Genomic DNA, 19,929 nt, shown 5'->3' on the forward strand with positions numbered 1-19,929 from the left:
CTCTCTTTTTCCTAGGCTCAACTTCACTCCCAATTTTCTCTACCTCCTCCCTCACAGCAGCACAGGGGCATGGGGATGGAGGATGCGGTCAGTTTGTCACAGGCTTCTGCTGCTCCTTTCTCCTCAAGGGGAAGACACTCCATGCTCTTCCCCTGCTCTAGTGTGCGGTCCCTCCCATGATAAACAGTCCTCCATGAACTTCTCTAACATGAGTCCTTCCCATGATCTCCAGCGTGGGTTCTTTCCATAGGGTGCAGTCCTTCAGGAACAGAGTGCTCCAGTGCAGTCACAGACTCCGTTGGGTGCATCCACTTGGTCTGGCATGGGATCCTCCATGGGCTGCAGGGAGACAACCTGCTTCACCATAGTCTTCACCACAGGCTACAAGGGAATCTCTGCACTGGCTCCTGGAGCACCTCGTCCCTCTCTTTCGCTGACCTTGGTATCTACATAGTTGTTTCTTTCACATATTCTCACTCCTCTCTTCCAGCTGCTGTTCTGTCTGCACAGTTTTTTTTTTTTTGCCCCTTCTTAAATATCACAAAAGTGCGACCACCATCACTGACAGGCTCAGCTTTGGCCAGTAGGTCTGTCTTGGAGCTGGCTGGCATTGGTTGTATCAGACATGTGGGAAGCTTCTGGCATCTTCTCACAGAAACCACCCCTGTAGCCCCCTCTTCTGCTACCACAACCTTACCATGCAAACCCGAGACACTGTAGAAATTAACTTTTAAATGTATTTTTAAGATTGTGGGGTTTTAAAATGAAATGAATATACTTTATTTAAACTTTGGGTTTTTTTAATTAAAAAGAAATAATATGAAAATATTGAGTTTTTTTAATATATGGAAGATGAGAGTTGGATCCTTTATATAGATTTCATAATTCTGTGTTGTACAAGTGTACTCTATTAATCCCCTTCCCCTCTCTGATAAAGAAAGGACAGAGAAGAAGGGAGAGAGACTTATGGGTTAGAAACTAAACTACACAGCTTTAATGAAACAGTAATTATAAAAACAAAAAAATATTAAATATATACAAATATACAAAAAAATTATATCACATTCCTCCCCCCTTTCCCCTAATAGGGTTCATGTCACCACCGAGGCTGCAGGGCAGCCCTGGGAAAGTCCAGGCTAGACTCCTGGAGTCAGCAGCAGTCAGGAGCTGGATGCAGGAACGCACAGACTCAGGCTGGCATGGATCAGGACCACAGGCAGACAAATGGATGGAATCCTCCCAGGATGATGAACCAAACAGGAACAGACAAAGGTGGAAGGAAGAAGGAAGAGGGCAGAAGGGGGTTGACCCTCGTGATCCCTAAAATTTAGACCAAGTATGACGTGTATGGGATGGAATTTTCTGTTTGGTCAATTTTGGTCATTTATCTTGTCTGTTCCTCCCTAAAGGAGGGCTGCAGGTGTGACCTCTTTACTCCTTTTCTCTTTCTGGAGCCTTTTCTCTTTCTGGAGCTTCATTTGTACCACACATAGCAGCAGGAAAAGCCCTTGGCAATAATTGATAAAAATCATGAAATACACAAACTAGCCTGTTGCACTGCTAAGCAGATAAACTTAACTTCTGATAGTTTAACACAGATGCTAAAAAGATGTTGATGGTGTCAGACATGCAGTTTTACAATATCGTGCTGCCACTGACTTTTTATTGTTAACTTTTAGGTCATGTTTGTGGAGACTTTGATGGAATGTGTTGCATGAACTTGTCTGATCATTCGGAGTCAATTCACAACCAAATACAATTGATTAAGATAACATGAAAAAATTAACTGTTGCATATACTGGGTTAGATGAATGCTTAAACTGCTTAGGGATATTTAGCTTTAACCAGAGTGAGCTAAGGGCCTTGAGGCCCAGCTGCAAGGTTATTAAAAGATCAGCTGCAGGCAAAAGATAAGGGAGTTGGCAGCAGAAAAGAAGAATAACACGATGGGAAAGTATCACATAGACAGCACATAAACAATGGTATTTAACCAGTCAGATAGCACCCCGTGGCATATGAAGAATGTGTTGTACCAATCAGCAATATGCATATATCATGTTTTCAGCCTGACTGTGTATAAAAGGGCTACTGCTACTCTCAATAAACGGCAATACTTTGATTATATTAATCTGCATGTTGTCCACTGCACTCTTTCTGGCAATATCCAAAGAACATAGCTTGGCAGCACTGGAAAAGAGATCCTAATAAAGGAAATACACTTCTCTTTTGTGAAGTCGCCTACCGATAAACGTAGAACTGCCATAATTAAACATTAACTTCAATTCTTTTTGGTGCATTGTCATCCATTTCCACTGCATTTTCTACAGTCCTGTTTTGTGCAGCTGGTTCTGCTATCCATTGACTGTGGGCATGAACAAGAACTTAACCCAGCGACTATATTAAAACCAGAAAACAAATACTAATTTTTCAACTCTAACTAGGTATCTAACCTACCAAGATTAAACTCTTGGGGTTTTGTTTGTTTGTTTGCTTCCCATGAATCAAAAATCTAAAGCTAAAGGCTGATTTTCTACACCTCTCATCAACATAATTTTTGACCTATCATAACACTCAGTTTTGAATCTGTCCCACCACATGCTTCCTCTTGGATCAAGTAATAAGCAGAAGAAGCTGAGGGTACTGTAGGGGTAAGAGGGAAAAATTAGTACACATGAAAAAGCCATGAGTGTTCTGCACAGAAATGGCATATGCAGGAAGACTTCAGGCTTAGATACAGGGGACATTATTAAAATTTATCTCAGTAAACTAGACTAATGGGATGCAGAACAGAAGTCTAAAGAAAATAAAAGCATTTTTCATTGCACCAGGACATCTTACTGGTTGCATAACTGCAGGTGAAAAAAGCCACAAACAATAATAATTTTGACCCTCTGTGTTACAGGATTTGGTTTATTTTCTTCTTCCAGAACACATACAAAATAACTAAGCAGCCATATAGGACGCCCTTCAGAACTCTCTCTTGAAAGCTGAAGAAATAACAAAATTTAAAAATAGATCCTATTTAGTATGTATTAGAAGAACAAACAAATGAGCTTCAAAATTGTATTTAAAGAGTTAGCCTACAGTCTACTGTTTAGCCTATTGTTACAATCCGAGCTATTATTTTACATTTTGATTGTGAGGAAAAATCAGCCACTACTCCTAGACGTCACACGAATTTACAAAAATAACAGGCTTTATGATTTAAGCAAATTACAAAGATTTATTTCAGTGAAAGGAGACAATAACACCACCTTTAAAAGAAAAAAACAAGATTATAAGAGGAGAGATTTTACATAAATTAGTCACTTTGGGGACAGAGTTAAGAAAAGGAAAGAAAAAACAAGAGAGCAATCAAGTTTTATCACCGTCTGCCGGCCCTGGTCTCTGGCTGGAGGGGGAGGTGGCGTAGGACCCGCCGTTCCTGCTTGGCTGCTGTTCTCCGCTTTTTTTTCCTCTGCTGGTGGCCGAAGTGACGAGAGAAGAAGGGGGGGGGGGAAGAGAGAGCCAGCGTCTTTTCCTTTTCTCTTTGAGTTTTTATACAGCAAAAAGTGGTTCTCTCTTTTCATAAATCACTGACACAGACTGGCAAAGATTTGCCATCCTGACAACTTCTCTTTAAATTATTGTAATCCTTCAGTCCTTGTTACCTTGCTAAATTTATTATCTTTGTTTCGACAGCGTACCAGGAGACCTTCTGATTAGTGGTCTTATCTTTAGGTCCCTGTCAGGCATGATACAAAACAGAAGCTGGTTAAGTTTGGGGTAAAAATCTGTTAATTGAGAATATGCTTGATATATTTTTAAAAGAGTAGAAAAAATGCTGATTCGAGAGACATATTTCATATTTTCAAAGTGTTTACATCACCTATGATAGACTTTAATTAGTGAAAACCGTGGACAGCCATTAATTTAAATTAGAAGTTGTTTACTTGCTTTAGATCAGAACTCATAATATTGAGTGTGACACATTTACAGTGGCATTAACAAGTTGTTGTCCATCAGCTAAGACACTATAACTCTTTTTGTACATTCCCTCTGTTCACCTTGAAAGGAAGACAAACATGCTGGTATATATCCCAGTGAAGAAATGCATAACCTACAAGAAGCACAGGGTCTGAATACTAAGCTTAATGTTGACTTGAAGTTGTTCATACCTCTAATACCAAGGACACACAAGCTGGAAAGAATGTCATAAAGACAAAGTAGCTGGCAAGAACAGACATACATCCAAAGCAGCACACAATTTCAAGTTGTCATACGCCTACATAAAAAAAAAGTTTTTAACATTGGAATATGCATCAGGTGCTGTAGAAGTAAGAAAGAAACCATTTAACTGACACTAAAGACCACAGAGAGAACTTTTTAGAGAAAAAAACAAAACAAAAAACCCCAGGCATGTTATGCACTAGTAATTTTGTATTAACTTATTCCAAGCACAAAATGTATTTATGGTACGGTATTTACAGAAAAATTTTCAAGTGTAACTACATAAATATAATTTTAAAATATAACATATTGTCCTGGTTTGGGCCAGGATAAAGGTGATTTTTCTGAGTTTCTTGTGGATGGTTGAACTTGCTGAGGTTGACAGCAAGTTTCTCAAATGGAGTATTCCATCCCATGTGCGTCCTCCTCGGTATGGAGTTGGGGGATCACGAGGACCGAGCCACACCCTTACCAGCTGATCAGCCTCACCTGAGATCACCAGCAGAAGTACCACCCCCCCTTAACAGCTAATTGGTCTCACCTGTAACACTATAAAAGACCAGCAGAAGCTCCTCCCTGGCTGGCTGCTTGTGGCCCTGCTTGCTGGCCTGCCTGGTTGCCTCCCTGGCTGCCTGCCTGCCTGCTGCCCTGCCCGGTTGCTTGCCTGCCTGCTTGCCTGCTTGCCTGCCTGCCTGCCTTCACCCGGCATCTTGGAAGGATCCCATCCAGTCCGTTTGCCTGCCTGTGTTCCTGCCTCCTGTGTGTCCAGCCTGGACTTTCCCAGGGCTGCCCTGCAGCCTTGGTTTGCATGAGAATTGTTGGGGGGAAAGGGGGAAGGAATCTGATATTCATTCTCCTGTATATTTGTATATATATATATATATATAGCATTTTTCTTTTCTTTATTTTTCCCTATTTACCATTATTGTTTCATTAAAGTTGATTGGTTTAGCCTCCAACCCATAAGTCTCTCTCCCTTATTCTCTCTTCTTTCTTATCAAGGAGGAGAGAGAGATTAATAGAGAGCATCTGTCACCCGGTTTAATTGCCGGGCCAGTGTTAAACCGTGACACATATATAAAAATAAATACTCCTTTTCTCTTTCTGGAGCCTTATAAAGCAGACATTGAAAATTAACAATGAGATTACATTATTTAATTGCTTCATTTCCCATAAGCTATTACACTTGGGCAATCTTTATTTATAAAGCAGGATTATACAAGATTATATATTATAGTCCTACAACACTGATGGGCACAGACTTTAATTAAAGTACATTCAAAAAACAGAACTTCTACACTTTAAGGCATAAAATAGAGGACTATTTGAATCTCAAAAGTTCTTTCAACCTCATATCTGTACCCTAACTTTTATTGCTTATTTTAACTTTTTATTGCTTTTCTTAATAATTTAACTCTCTAGACTCAGCTGTCAAAAAAGAAGACATAAAGGACACTAAAACCTTCCCCTGAGGAGAGGGTGATCTCTTCCAGAAGTCAGACATGGAAAACTATAGAGGTCTGCTGCTGCTCTTTTGGTGGTGGTGGTTTGGGGAAGAGAAGTTGAGGTGAAAACCTGTTTGTGAGAGAGTTTCTTGAAAATTAAAAAAAATTTCTGTACTTTTAATTACTGTATAATAATATACAACACACTAGAATATCACATATATGGAGAATGTAAAATATACTCATATATATATTACTGTATGTTACATTGTATGTTTGTCACAATTATTATGCTCAATTACCATACGGTATTTTGTAGTTATAAATGAATTTCCCTAAAAATACTCTTATTTCAGAACTTAGAATATTAGGAAATTACCATTCCAATATACGATGGGCAAGATATAATGTTGATACTTCATGTTGTGCTGTGTTCATTGCATTAGAGCACGAATATGTATCTATTACACATATGCCATGTTTGTTCTACCAAGATTTTCTTAAAAATGTTTTTTTCTGTATTGGCATTGTAACATTAAATGTCTATTTATATACTGCTTCTGATCCCTACAAATTAACTTTTTTCTAACAATAAATGGAAGACTTAGGTCTAGGAATTCTAGCCTCCTTAATAGAGCTATAAGCATTGCTGTTTAAAGTTCTGAACCTATAAAGTACCCATACATACAATTACCTTGGCTCACATGATTATATGCACAGTAATTTTACAGTGTTATTAGTCACTTGAACAATGATCTGAATAAAAACCAATACAGAATATGGATTAAATCTGATCCTTTTTATATATCGCTAATACAGTATTTACCTGTATGTCTCTCCACCTTGATTATTCATCTTTGACTAAATTCAAAAGCTCCATTGCAAAAAACAATCCCACAAAACAACCAAACAACCCCTCCCCCAAAAAAGCCAAAATAAAACAAACCACACACACATAAAAAACAACCACAAAATAAATAAATAAACAAACCACACAAAAAACACTCACTCCCTGACCTGTGAGTTGGAACTGAGTGCAAATTTGGCTAATGCACTTGCTCTTGAAAGATCAATCAGAAGCAGGAAGAAAAGTAAACCTTCACTGTAAAAGAAAGGCATATGTTAAGAGTAAAATTCAAGGTTTGTGGTACTGGGAAAAAAAAATCAACAAACAATCCAGAATAACCATTCATTACTTACTTCAAACCTGTCAGTTCTTTATCCAAGAAGTGAATTACCACTGTACTGAAAACAAAACTTGAGAAGATTGTGAAGAGGTCAGCAATACCTTTAGAAAAAAAACAAAACAAAACAAAAAACCCCCCAAAACAACAACAACAACAAAAACACTGGGAAATTCTTTTTTATCTATATTGGGAGAGAAAGGGGAGAAAAAAAAAGCAAGAAAACACTATGCCTTTAGATCAATTCTGAAGCAAACAAATGACAGTTCTCACAGTGAGTAGCTGCTAAAAGCTTCCCCAGCTTTATGTTTTTTGGTGTGCCGGAGCAGAGATTGCCCTGCAGCCTTCTGTGAGACAGCAGACTGTCCCCTGCAGACCATGGAGGACCACGGTGGAACAGATGTGGACTTGCAGCCCATGGAGAATCCCACGACAGAGCAGGTGGCTGCACCCAAATAATGCTGTGACTTTGTGGGAAGCCTGTGTTATAGCAGTCTGTTCCAGAAGGACTGCACCCTGTGGAAGGGACCCATGCTGGAGTAGTTGGTGAACTGCAGCCCATAGGAAGGATTCATGTCAAAGAAGGTTGTGGAGGGCTGTCTCTTGTGGGAGGGACTCCATCCACACTGGAGCGAGGGAAGAGAATGAGGAGGAAAAAGCAGTATAAACTATGTGTGACAAACTGACTGCAAGCCCTATTCCCAATTGCCCTGCGCCACTGGAGAGGAAGAGTTAGAGAATTTGGTAACAAAGTAATTTGAGCCCAGGGAAGAAGGGAGGGGGAAGGTGTTTTTAAGATTTGGTTTTACATCTCATTGTCCTACTCTGTTATGATTGGTAACAAATTAAACTGGGTTTTTCCCCCAAGTCAAAGTCTGTTTTGCCTATGACCATAACTGGCAAGTGAACCTTCACTATCCTTGTCTCAACCCAGGAGCTTTTTGTGGTGCTTAGTTGCCAGTTGGGCTTAAACCACAACACACATCAGCAAAAATTAATATTGGCTTAAACAGCTCTATTTTTACAGTTTCACACAATAAACAGTTATTTCAATAATTACCTTTCAATGTTTATATAATCCTACACAGTATCTCTTAAAAAAAATTGCAAAGAATTAAAATAACCATGCTCTGTACATAGCTATTAAAACTTGTTTTTACTACCAATTTATATTTAAAAACAAATAAAATGCATACAGCAAATAAAGAAAACCAAACAGATACAGTACCTAAAATGTATTTTGATCCAAGATACCTTAGGTTCAGAAATTGGATATATATATAAAGGATTGCTATACAGCGTGTGATTGCCAGGATGATGATGCCACTGCTCAGAACATCCTATTTGAAATACAAAGTAATTTAGTTAGTGATGTGAACACTTTAAAAATACAAAAATATGTCTCTTGAATCAATCTTTTTTTTTTCTTTCTCCCTGCTATGTTTCAACATTTTGTCAATTAACATATGTTTACCTCACCATATGCCTGACAGACACCTAAAAGATAAGAATGCTTATCAGGTCGTCTCCTGGTGCATGATGGAGACAATGAAGGTAGCAGGACACCCAAAAAGACTAAAAGATAAGGATGACTCATCTCCGGGAAGTCTGGAAATCTGTATGTATCAGGGACTTATGCAAAAAAGGGACCCCTTTTCTTTTCCTGTATAAAAATCGCCCCAGAAGAACCGAAAAGCCAGCAGCTCAGAGCAGCCAGTAGCTCGGAGGAGCCAGCAGCTCAAAAGGACACGTGGAAGCCAGCTCCTGTGACTACAAACTCCAGCCAGCTCGGCGCAAAAAGGCGGCAAGCAGCTCTGAAGGCCCAAGCGGAAAGCGGCGAGGCGGCTTTCTTCTAGACCCCCCTTCTCTCGGCACTTCGGCTTCAGCTAAGGGACAGGGAAGTGGCAGGAGCGACAGACCCTACGCACCCGACCACAGCCAGAGGCCAAGGCCGGCGGAGGGTGATAACACCTTAATTACCCTCCTTCTTTTCTCTTCTTAACGACTCTTCTCTCCAAAGTAACTAATTGTATAAATCCTAAATAAATCCTTTTAACTTGTTTAAATCATAAGGCCTGGTTATTTTTGTAAATTCACGCGTCGTCTATGAGTAGTGGCTGAAATTTCCTCGCAAACAAAATATAAATAATAACTCGGATCGTAACAGTTAGCTTTTCAGAGAATTTCAGAATTACCTTGGTTGGAAAGGACCTTCAAGATCATTAAGTCCAACCATTAGCCTAACACTGACAAGACCTTAACTAAGCCATATCCTTAGGTACTATGTCTATGTGACTCTTAAATCCTTCCAGGGATGGTGACTCTGCCACTGCCCTGGGCAGCCTGTTCCAACATCTGACAACCCTTTCAGTGAAGAAATTCTTCCCAACATCCAGTCTAAACCTCTCCTGGTGCAACTTGAGGCCATTACCTCTTTCCTATCACTTTAACTTCATTAAACAGACCAATCCCCACCTCTTTACAATCTCCTTTGAGGTAGTTGCAGAGAGCAGTAAGGTTTCCCCTCAGCCTCCTCTTCTCTAGGCTAAATAACCCCAGTTCCCTCAGCCGCTCCTCATAAGACTTGTGTTCCAAGCCCTTCATCAGCTTTTTTGCCCTTCTTTGGGCATGCTCTAGTAGCTCAATGTCCTTCCTGTAGTAAAGGGCCCAAAACTGAACACAGTACTTGAGGTGCAGCCTCACCAGTGCCAAGTACAGGGGTAAGATCATCTCCCTGGTCCTGCTGGCCACACTATTCCTTATACAGGTCAGGATGCCATTGACCCTCTTGGCCACCTGGGCACACTGTTGGCTCATGTTCAGCCAGCTGTCAATCAACACCCCCAGGTCCCTCTCTGCTGGGCATCTCTTCAGTACACTCCTCCCCAAGCCTGTAGTGCTGCTGGGAGTTGTGGCTGAAGTTCAGTACCTGATATTTGGCCTTATTGAAACTCATGCAGTTGGACTTTGCCCATCGATCAAGCCTGTCCAGGTCCCTTTATAAAGTTCCCCAACCATCAGGCAGATTGACACTTCCACCCAGCTTAGTGTCATCTGCAAATTTACTAAGGGTGCACTCTATCCCCTCATCCAGATCATTGATACAGATGTTAAACAAGAGTGGTCCCAGTACTGAGCCCTGGGGGATGCCACCAACTAGATTTAACTCCACTGACCATAACTCTCTGGGCCCAGACATCCAACCAATTTTTAACCCAGCAAAGCATATGCCCATCCAAGCCATGAGTAGCCAATTTCTCTAGGAGAATGCTGTGGGAAACGGTGTCAAATGCTTTACTGAAGTCAAGATAGAAAACATCCAAAGCCTTTCCTTCATCCAGTAAGTGTGTCACCTTGTCATAAAAGTAGATCAGGTTTGTCAAACAGGATCTGCCCTTTGTAAGCACATGCTGACTGGGCCTGATGACCTGGTTGTCCTGCATGTGCTGCATAATAGTACTCAGGATGATCTGCTCCATCAGCTTTCCCAGGACCGTAGTCAAACTGACAGGCCTGTAATTTCCTGGATCATCCTTCCAACCCTTCTTGTATATGGGTGTCACATTGGTTGACTCCCAATCTGTTGGCATCTCCCTGGTCAGCCAAGACTGCTGATCAAATCTGCAAAGTGTCTTGGTGAGCACCCCCCAAGAGCTCTCTCAGCACCCTTGGGTGTATCCCATCAGGCCCCATAGACTTGTGAATGTCCAGGTGGCGTAGCACAATAACTACCATCTCCTCCTGGATTTGAGGGGTGGTGGGTGGTAGTGTGTTGGGAAGAGCGCAGTGGACAACACACAGATTAATATAATCAAAGTATTGCCGTTTATTGAAAGTAGCGGTAGCCCTTTTATACACAGTCAAGCAGATAACATAATTTAAGCATATTGCTGCTTGGTACAGCACATTCTTCATATGCCACAGAGTACTATCTAACTGGTTAAATACAATTGTTTATGTGCTGTCTATGTGATGCTTTCCCATCGTGTTATTCTTCTTTTCTGCTGCCAACTCCCTTATCTTTTGCCAATAGCTGATCTTTTAATAACCTTGCAGCTGGGCCTCAAGGCCCTTAGCTCACTCTGGCTAAAGCTAAATAGTCAGGATTGCTCACATGTCCCTTTTCTTCCAAAACCTCTCCCAACAGTGGTGGTGATTTAGCTCCCTTTTACATTAACTAGTAACTTGTTATGTTTCATTAAAAAAAAAAAAAATCATTGTGAAGCTGCACTAAAAATTAAGCTTTAGAATCAAGTTAGTATCACTGCTAGTCTGTCTTAAAAAGATTCGAATATTGCAAACAATATGAATATCAATAGCTTGTTCTCTAGATACCATGCCACTGAAAGTTACGCTTAATGAAAACCTTCTGTAGCTGCATCACTACTTGCATCTAGCTTTAACATCCAGAATGGGGAAAGACAGCAATACAGAAGTTTCTGTATAGCTATTTTACTCCTAATATATCACAACCTGATCTTATTCTAAAGAAAACTGCATCTGCAAATTAACAGTAAGAATTATAACATTAATTTAAATCCTTACAACTTCAAGTTTGGGGAATTTGTAATTCCAGCCACATATCTTATCATTCCCAGTGAACATATTCATGTACATCATACAGATGGTTAGAGTCACTGTTCCCACAATGACTTCCTATGGATGAGAGGCTACAAAAAGGCCATGCATTTGAAAGAGTCTGGACAACATTTTCAAGACTGTTTTTCTATATTTAGCAATCCTGCAACAAAAGAATATTTCAAATAAGCAAGTATGAGATTCAGGGGAAAATGACAGAGCTACATATATTTCTACAAGTCAATTCTTGGGGGGGGGGGGGAATGGGAAAAAAAAAAACAACAAAGAAACAAACAAAATAGTTAAGTAACAGATGAGTAAGGAAATTTGATAACAAAGAGAAGATTTCATGTGCAAATTGACTTTATTCACCATCCCCTTCATCTGTTTTTGCAACTAGTTGTGCAGGATTCCATACAGCAGCTTTTCACCTCCGATGGCTTCCTACCAGACAACAGGATCCATCAGTGAAAAGAGCATATTGTTTCTCATTCTCTGTTTGTTGGTCGTATGGTGAGGCTTCTTCAGTCCATTTTATACCTTTTTCTGGTGGCATTCCAAAGTGTGTGCCTTCTGGCCAGTCTGTGATCACTTCTACAGTTCCTTGATGATTGAAGTTTCCTGTTCAAGCCCTCTGTGTGAGTAATGCAATCCATTTATTCCATGTAGCATTGGTGACATGATGAAGAGAAGAAGCTCTATTTGTGAACATCCAACACAGTACTGGTAATCGGGGTGCCAGGAGGAGATGTGCTTCAGTACCAATCACTTCTGAAGCACCTCTAACTCCTTCGTATGCAGCCAGTATCTCTTTTTCAGTGGCTGTGTAGTTGGCCTCGGAGCCTTCGTAGTTTCAACCCCAGAATCCTAGAGGTCAACCTTGAGTCTCTCCTGGAGCTTTCTGCCAGAAGCTCCATGTAGGACCATCACTCCTGGCTCCGGTGTAGAGCACATTTTAACGTCTGGACCTGTTCGAATTGGTCCAAGGGCCATTGCCTGCACAATGTCCTGCTTAATATATTTGAAAGCAGCTTGTTTTTCAGAGCCCCATTTAAAGTCTTTCTTCTTTCAGGTAACCTCATAGAGAGGTTTTGCAATCTGATTGTAAGCAGGAATATGCATCCTCCAGAAACCAACAGTTCCTAAGAAGGACTGAGTTTTCTTTTTGGTAGTTGGTGGGGCCATAGCTGTTATTTTGTTAATCACGTCCATTGGGAAGTGATCGTGCCCCTGTACTTACTGTTCTACCTAACCCAAAAGGACTCCTTGAGCCTTGTGATCATTTTCCATGGGGAATGGGTCTTCCTAATGTATGGTCAGGACCCAAGGAAGGTGAGTGGCACTATAGGCAAAGTACACCTTGATGCATTGAACAGATTGGGGAAAAGGAATCAAAAGCAAGAACCCGTGTACCCTGGCATTCTAGGTGGAATTGTAAACAAACTTTCAACTGTTCCACAGTTAATTATGGAGTTCAACGATTGTGTGCAGTTGCCAGAGCTTTACAATTAGGGTGTCCCTATGGAAATTATTCTACTTATATCAATGACATTGGGATCAGTACCATGATAAAAAGGTGGTGCCTTTCATGGGTTATACTGTTTGGGTTAATAGTGATGGGACCTGGACCACCCAATTACCTGTAGGGAGAAAAGTGTTTGAATACACTTTGGGAATGTTAACCTTATGTCCCTTATAAGACCTTTGAATAACCAACTATGGGAGAAATTAAAGCAAGATGAAACAGATCCCTGGTGACACCTATCCATTGGAAATAAAGTTTAAAATATAGATAAGTTTCAAAAGGAGGGGCTGATTGCAAAGAGAAGACTTTTGAGGAATATCAGAAGCTGGTAAAGGCCTATATAACAGCCTAAAAGAGTTACATGAAAAGCAAGAACTAAGATAAGAGGACTCTAGCTTGCATACCTTAATAACCATTAATCTCCTGAAGAGGAACCTTGAGAGATAACAAAGGAAACATTGTGCCACAAGGCATGAGGTCAGCAGAACTCAACAGACAATAGAGGTCAGGGGGAGATTGAAATCACCAACTCAAGAAACAACCTCTTCCCAGTTAAGACCACTCCTCACTGAATATGTGCCTTGATTTAAAAGGACACTGTGTCTTTAAACAGAAGAGGGGAGTATAATTAACCAATGAAATGGGTATTGATAAGTTACTAACCAATAAGTGTAAATAAAGGTGAATCTTGATGCTTGCTAAATGGGATAAATACGCCATAGCTTTTTGTATGGAGGTGTGCGAGCTTTGTGAATTTACCACCTAGCACTCCTTTCTGTGAAGAACTGGAATAAATAAATACATATCTCATCTCCATGTGTGGATTGGATTATTGCACACCATGTAAATGGACCCTGTTTTGGGACAACAGATGCACTGACTACACTCATACTGACCTTCATGTCATCTAAAACTGCTTCCTTGTTTGTGTACTTCCATGGCCGCATTTAAGCAGTGAACTCACCATCACCTTTCAACTTTAAATGTAAACCGAATATGTTACTTCTTTCTACTCATTTTCTACCAAAAATATTGATATAAATTACCAACAAGCCATTGTTAGTAATGTTCAACTTCAACAGCAAGAATTACAATGCTATCTTCTGATTGCATCTTCTCTACTTTCTGCTCAATATTCTTCAGTGATTCAAGTTAGTCACAGTTCTTTCTTCATCTGAAACACATGAATCCTTCTCACATAGAAATTACCAACTTATTAGACCCTCTGATGAATGTTAAATATATAAGTATATAACTACATCCTAGAGTTCAAAAGATTCTTAAATAGTAGCCTGACTTAGAGACATTCTATCATTCAGTATTGGCATGTACAAACCTAATACTGTGGAGATTTCCATAGAGGATTGAGGGCTTTACACACTGTCACTACAAAGTGCCTTAAAAGTAACTATCAGGTTTCTGGGAAGACAGTCTTTGTAGTATTATTTCTTTTGCTTGGACATCATAAATGAAACTATCATTCAATGGGGAAAATAATACACAGGGCAAATATATCTCCTTAGTGTTACTGAAGATACCAGAATTATCTTGCTTTCCTACCAATGTCAATCTCAAGCGTATGAGCATCAATAGCACAAATATATTTCATAGAATCATAGAATCATAGAATCATAGAATCTTAGGGGTTGGAAGGGACCTCGAAAGATCATCTAGTCCAACCCCCCCTGCCAGAGCAGGGCCACCTAGAGTACATTGCCTAGGAACGTGTCCAGGCGGGTTTTGAATGTCTCCAGTGAAGGAGACTCCACAACCCCCCTAGGCAGCCTGTTCCAGGGCTCCGTCACCCTTACAGTAAAAAAATTTTTTCTGATATTCAACTTGAACCTCCTATGCTCCAATTTACACCCATTACCCCTTGTCCTATCACTGGTCACCACTGAGAAAAGCCTAACTCCATCTCCCTGACACTCACCCCTTACATATTTGAAAACATTGATGAGGTCACCTCTCAGTCTCCTTTTCTCCAAACTAAAGAGACCCAGCTCCCTCAGCCTTTCCTCATAAGGGAGATGTTCCACTCCCTTAATCATCTTAGTAGCTCTGCGCTGGACTCTTTCAAGCACTTCCCTGTCCTTCTTGAACTGAGGGGCCCAGAACTGGACACAATACTCCAGGTGCGGCCTCACCAATGCAGAATAGAGGGGGAGGAGAACCTCTCTCGACCTACTAACCACACCCTTTCTAATGCACCCCAGGATGCCATTGGCCTTCTTGGCCACAAGGGCACATTGCTGGCTCATGGTCATCTTCTTGTCTACCAGGACCCCCAGGTCTCTTTCACCTTCACTGCTCTCCAGCAGGTCAGCCCCCAACCTATACTGGGACATCGTGTTGTTCTTCCCCAAATGCAAAACTCTACACTTCCCCTTGTTGAATTTCATCATGTTTCTCCCTGCCCAACTCTCCAGCCTGTCTAAGTCTCTCTGAATGGCAGCACAGCCTTCTGGTGTGTCAGCCACTCCTCCCAGCTTAGTGTCATCAGCAAACTTGCTGAGGGTACATTCTATACCCTCATCCAAGTCGTTGATGAAGATATTGAACAACACCGGTCCCAGTACCGACCCCTGAGGGACTCCACTAGTCACACACCTCCAACCAGATTCTGCCCCATTGACTACAACTCTCTGACTCCTTCCTTTCAACCAGTTCCTGATCCACCTCACTACCTGATCACCAAACCCATACTTGATCAACTTATCTACAAGGATGCTGTGAGAGACGGTGTCAAATGCTTTACTGAAATCAAGATAAACCACATCTACCGCTCTTCCATCATCTATCCACCTAGTAATTTCCTCATAGAAGGCTATGAGGTTAGTCAAACATGATTTACCCTTGATAAAACCATGCTGACTGCTCTTGATGACCCCCATGTCCTTGATATGCCTGGAGATAGTGACAAGAACAAGTTGTTCCATCACCTTTCCAGGGATGGAGGTGAGGCTGACCGGTCTATAGTTACCCGGGTCCTCCTTCTTGCCCTTCTTGTAGACTGGAGTGACATTTGCTATCCTCCAGTCCTCAGTCACCCCATGACTTACTGAAGATGATGGAGAGTGGCCTAGCAATGACCTCCGCCAGCTCCCTCAGCACCCTTGGATGCATTCCATCTGGACCCATCGACTTATGGATGTCTAGATTACTCAGCTGATCCCTAACCCAATCCTCATCTACTATGTCAAACTCCTCATTTATCTTGACTACTTCTGGGGTTAAATGAATCTGGGGCTCATGTGGAAACCCTGCAGGAGTAAAGACAGAGGCAAAGAAGGCGTTCAGCACCTCTGCCTTCTTTATATCCTCTGTCACCAGGGCTCCCAGCTCATTCTTTAGTGGGCCAATATTGCCTCTAGTGTTAGTTTTGCTAGCTATGTATTTGAAAAAGCCCTTTCTATTATCCTTAACCTGACTTGCAAGGTTAAGTTCCAAGGAGGCCTTAGCTTTCCTAATTGCCTCCCTACATCCTCTGACAACAGTCCTATATTCCTCCCAAGTGACCAGCCCCCCCTTCCATGATCTGTAGATTTTCCTTTTCCACTTAAGTTTTCCCAGCAGTTCCTTTTTTAACCATGCTGGTCTCCTAGCTCCCTTACTAGATTTCCTAACCATAGGGACGCTCTGATCCTGTGCTTGCAAATAGTGGTTCTTGAATATTGACCAGCTATCTTGAGCCCCTTTATCTTCTAACACCCTGTCCCATGGGATTTCTCTTAACAGTTGATTGAGGAGGCCAAAGTTTGCCCTGTGGAAGTCCAGGGTTCTGGTCCTACTGGGTATTCTGTTCCTTCCACACAGGATCCTGAACTCTACCATCTCATGATCACTGCAGCCAAGGCTGCCATTGACCACCACTGCTTCAACAAGGCCCTCCTTGTTGGTTAGTACAAGATCCAGCAGCGCTCCTCTTCTAGTCAGCTTGTCCACCATTTGCATTAAGAAGTTATCATCAATGCACTGGAGGAACCTCCTAGACTGTGAAAAGCTGGCTGTGTGAGTCAACCAGCAGATATCAGGGTAGTTAAAATCTCCCATGAGGACTAGGGACTGAAGTTGTGAGGCTGCTTTCAGCTGCCTGTAGAAGGCCTCATCAACCTCCTCGCCTTGATCAGGAGGTCTGTAGTAGACCCCCACAACTGTATCACCCACACCAGCCTGCCCCTTAATTCTTACCCACAGACTTTCAACTTGCCCCTCATCAGCCCCTGCACAAAACTCAACACATTCTAGTTGCTCTCTCACATAAAGAGCAACTCCACCACCTCGCTTCCCCGCCCTATCTTTCCGAAAAAGCACATAACCATCCATGGCCACATTCCAGTCATGTGACCTATCCCACCATGTCTCTGTTATCGCTACCAGATCATAACCCTTAGCCCGTACACTGACCTCTAACTCTTCTTGCTTATTCCCCATGCTGCGTGCATTAGTATACAGACATTTCAGGAAACAAACAGAGCACACTGGTGGGACTAGACCACCTGCCTTCGGGCCCCGGTTCGTTCTTCTTGTGTTTGTCCCTAACAGACCCAGTTTTCTCCCCTTCCCCCTTCACATCTAGTTTAAAGCTCTCTCAATGAGCCCTGCTAAGTCCTGCCCCAAAAGCCTCTTCCCCCTCTGGGACAGGTGCATCCCACCTGCCACCACCAGGCCAGGTGTCTCATATAGCATCCCATGATCAAAAAAGCCAAAACCCTGTCTTTGGCACCAGTCTCTTAGCCACTCGTTGACCTGTAAACTCTTCCTATATACCTCCCCACCCATTCTTACAGGAGGGATGGAGGCAAACACTACTTGCGCTCCAGACCCCCTAACTAGCCGTCCCAGGGCCCTGAAGTCACTCTTCATTGCCCTTACATTTCTTGTGATGATTTCATCACTGCCAACCTGAAAAATCAGCAGTGGATAGTAATCAGAGGAACCCACAAGATTAGGGAGTTTCCTTTTAACATCTCTAATCCGAGCCCCAGGGAGGCAACAGACCTCCCTGTGGGATGGGTCCGGTCGACAGATGGGCCCTTCTGTCCCGCTCAGAAGGGAGTCACCCACCACAACTACTCTCCTTTCCTTCTTGATTGAAGAAGTCCTAAGGACACGGGGTGACTGACGAGTCCTAGGTGGTTCACTAGGTAAGTCTACCTCTGTAACTACATTTTCCTGTCCCTGAATTTCCAAGGCCTCATACCTATTCTTCAAGGGCAATTGGGAGGGTGGAGGGGGTTGGGAGGATTTTTTCGTGCCCTTCCGAGGCCGGACCTAGTTCCATTCATTCATATCTCTTAAGTCCTCTCCTTCTGTCTGGTGACAGGAGGGGGGGGGATCCATCACTTCCTCAACCTCTCCCATCTGCCCCTGCCTCAGGGTGTGATTCCACCAGTCTATTTCCCTCTCACATTCTCTAATGGTTCTCAGTCTCTCCACCTCCTCTGTCAGTTTAACCACCTGCCTGAGGAGATCATTTACTTGCTCACACCGCACACATGCGGTGTCACTGGTTCCCTTTGATACCAGTGCCAGGCACAGGCATTCACTGCAGCCAGAGACCTGCACTGCTGCATGCCTGCTTGGGAGCTCCGTCTGAGTCCCCACATTCTTTTTCACTATGGTTTTTGGCCGCGTTGTGACCATGATGTATCTAGCTACTAGTTGCTCCCTGCCTGCCCTCGCGCCTGCCTCGCGCCTGCCCTCTGGAAGCTAGCTGCCGCTCTCTGCTCTGCGCTGCTGCGTGCTCAGAGGAGGCTGCCAAATGGCTGCTTTTTAAACCTTGCCGCCCTTCACAGCCCCGCCTCCTGCCACGTCAGCCTTCCTTATCCTCGCAGGATTCCGGCTCAGACTTGGGTCTCCTCGCTCTGCCCTGGCTTCACCGTCTCTGGGAAGCCCAACTCCTTCTCAAATCCTCTGCAATTTAAAGGCACAGCTCACACCGGTACCGGTGCCGCTGCCGCTCTCTGCTCTGCGCTGCCGCGTGCTCAGAGGAGGCTGCCAAATGGCCGCTTTTTAAACCTTGCCGATAAAAATATTTATCTTTCCACAGTAAATGCGTGGAAGGATTTTCATGGCTGATGGAGACAACTGGGAAAAAAACATTGAGAAGACTGCCTTTCTATGAAAAAATTAGTTCATTTCCTGACAGAAGGCTTCTAAAAAATAAATCCACCACAAACAAAACCAACAGCAAGCACAGAACAACAAAAAACTCTTTAAAAGTCAACATTATCCTTAGTTTTCCCCCGTGTCATATAATCTACATACAAATTTGTACAAAGAAGTAGCCTGAGCAGCCAGGAATCAGGTCAGGAAAGCTAAAGCCCTGATAGAATTAAATCTACCCAGGAACATCAAGGGTAACAAAAAAGCTTCTACGGGTACATTAGTGATAAAAGGAAGACAAGGGAAAATGCGGGCCCTCTCCTGAAGGAAACAAAAGACCTGGTCATGCAGACTATGGAGAAGGCTGAGGTACTCAATGTTTTTTTTGCCTCAGTTTTTACTAGCAAGGGCTCTAGCCGCACCACCCAAGTTGGAGAAAGCAAAGGCAGGGACTGTGAGAAAGAAGATCCTCCCACTGTAGGAGAATCACAGAATTTTCACAGCTGAAAAAGACTTCTAAGATGACCCCATCCAACTGTCAACATTCCCCCACCCTAATAAAAAAAATATTTATTAATATCTGTACTACCCACTAGAGAACATCCTGAAGTGCCTCGTCTACATGGCTTTTTAATACCTTCAGGGATGGTGAGTCCACCACATGCCTGGGCAGCCCATTCCAGTGCCTGACTCTCAGTAAAGAAAATCTTCCTAACATCTAGTCTAAACATCCCATGTGCAACTTCAGGCCATTTCCTCCTGTGCTATCATTTACTTGAGAGAAGCATACAACACCCACCTCCCTACAACCTCCTTTCAGGTAGTTGTAGAGAGCAATAAGGTCTACCCTCAGCCTCCTCTTCTCTAAACTAAACATTCC

The 19,929-nt window shown here is 42.5% G+C and overlaps 1 long non-coding RNA gene across 1 annotated transcript; it reads right to left on the reverse strand.

Moving 5' to 3' along the window:
- Positions 1 to 6,897: 6,897 nt before the first annotated feature.
- LOC139789187 (uncharacterized) lies at positions 6,898 to 11,577 on the reverse strand. Its single transcript, XR_011723061.1, has 3 exons — positions 11,384 to 11,577; positions 8,067 to 8,178; positions 6,898 to 6,942 (listed from the first exon to the last, which is right to left on the reverse strand). It is a non-coding gene; the product is annotated as an uncharacterized lncRNA (long non-coding RNA).
- Positions 11,578 to 19,929: the final 8,352 nt, after the last annotated feature.

This window comes from Heliangelus exortis, chromosome W (assembly GCF_036169615.1).
Source record: "Heliangelus exortis chromosome W, bHelExo1.hap1, whole genome shotgun sequence".
Classification (NCBI taxonomy): Eukaryota; Metazoa; Chordata; class Aves; order Apodiformes; family Trochilidae; genus Heliangelus; species Heliangelus exortis.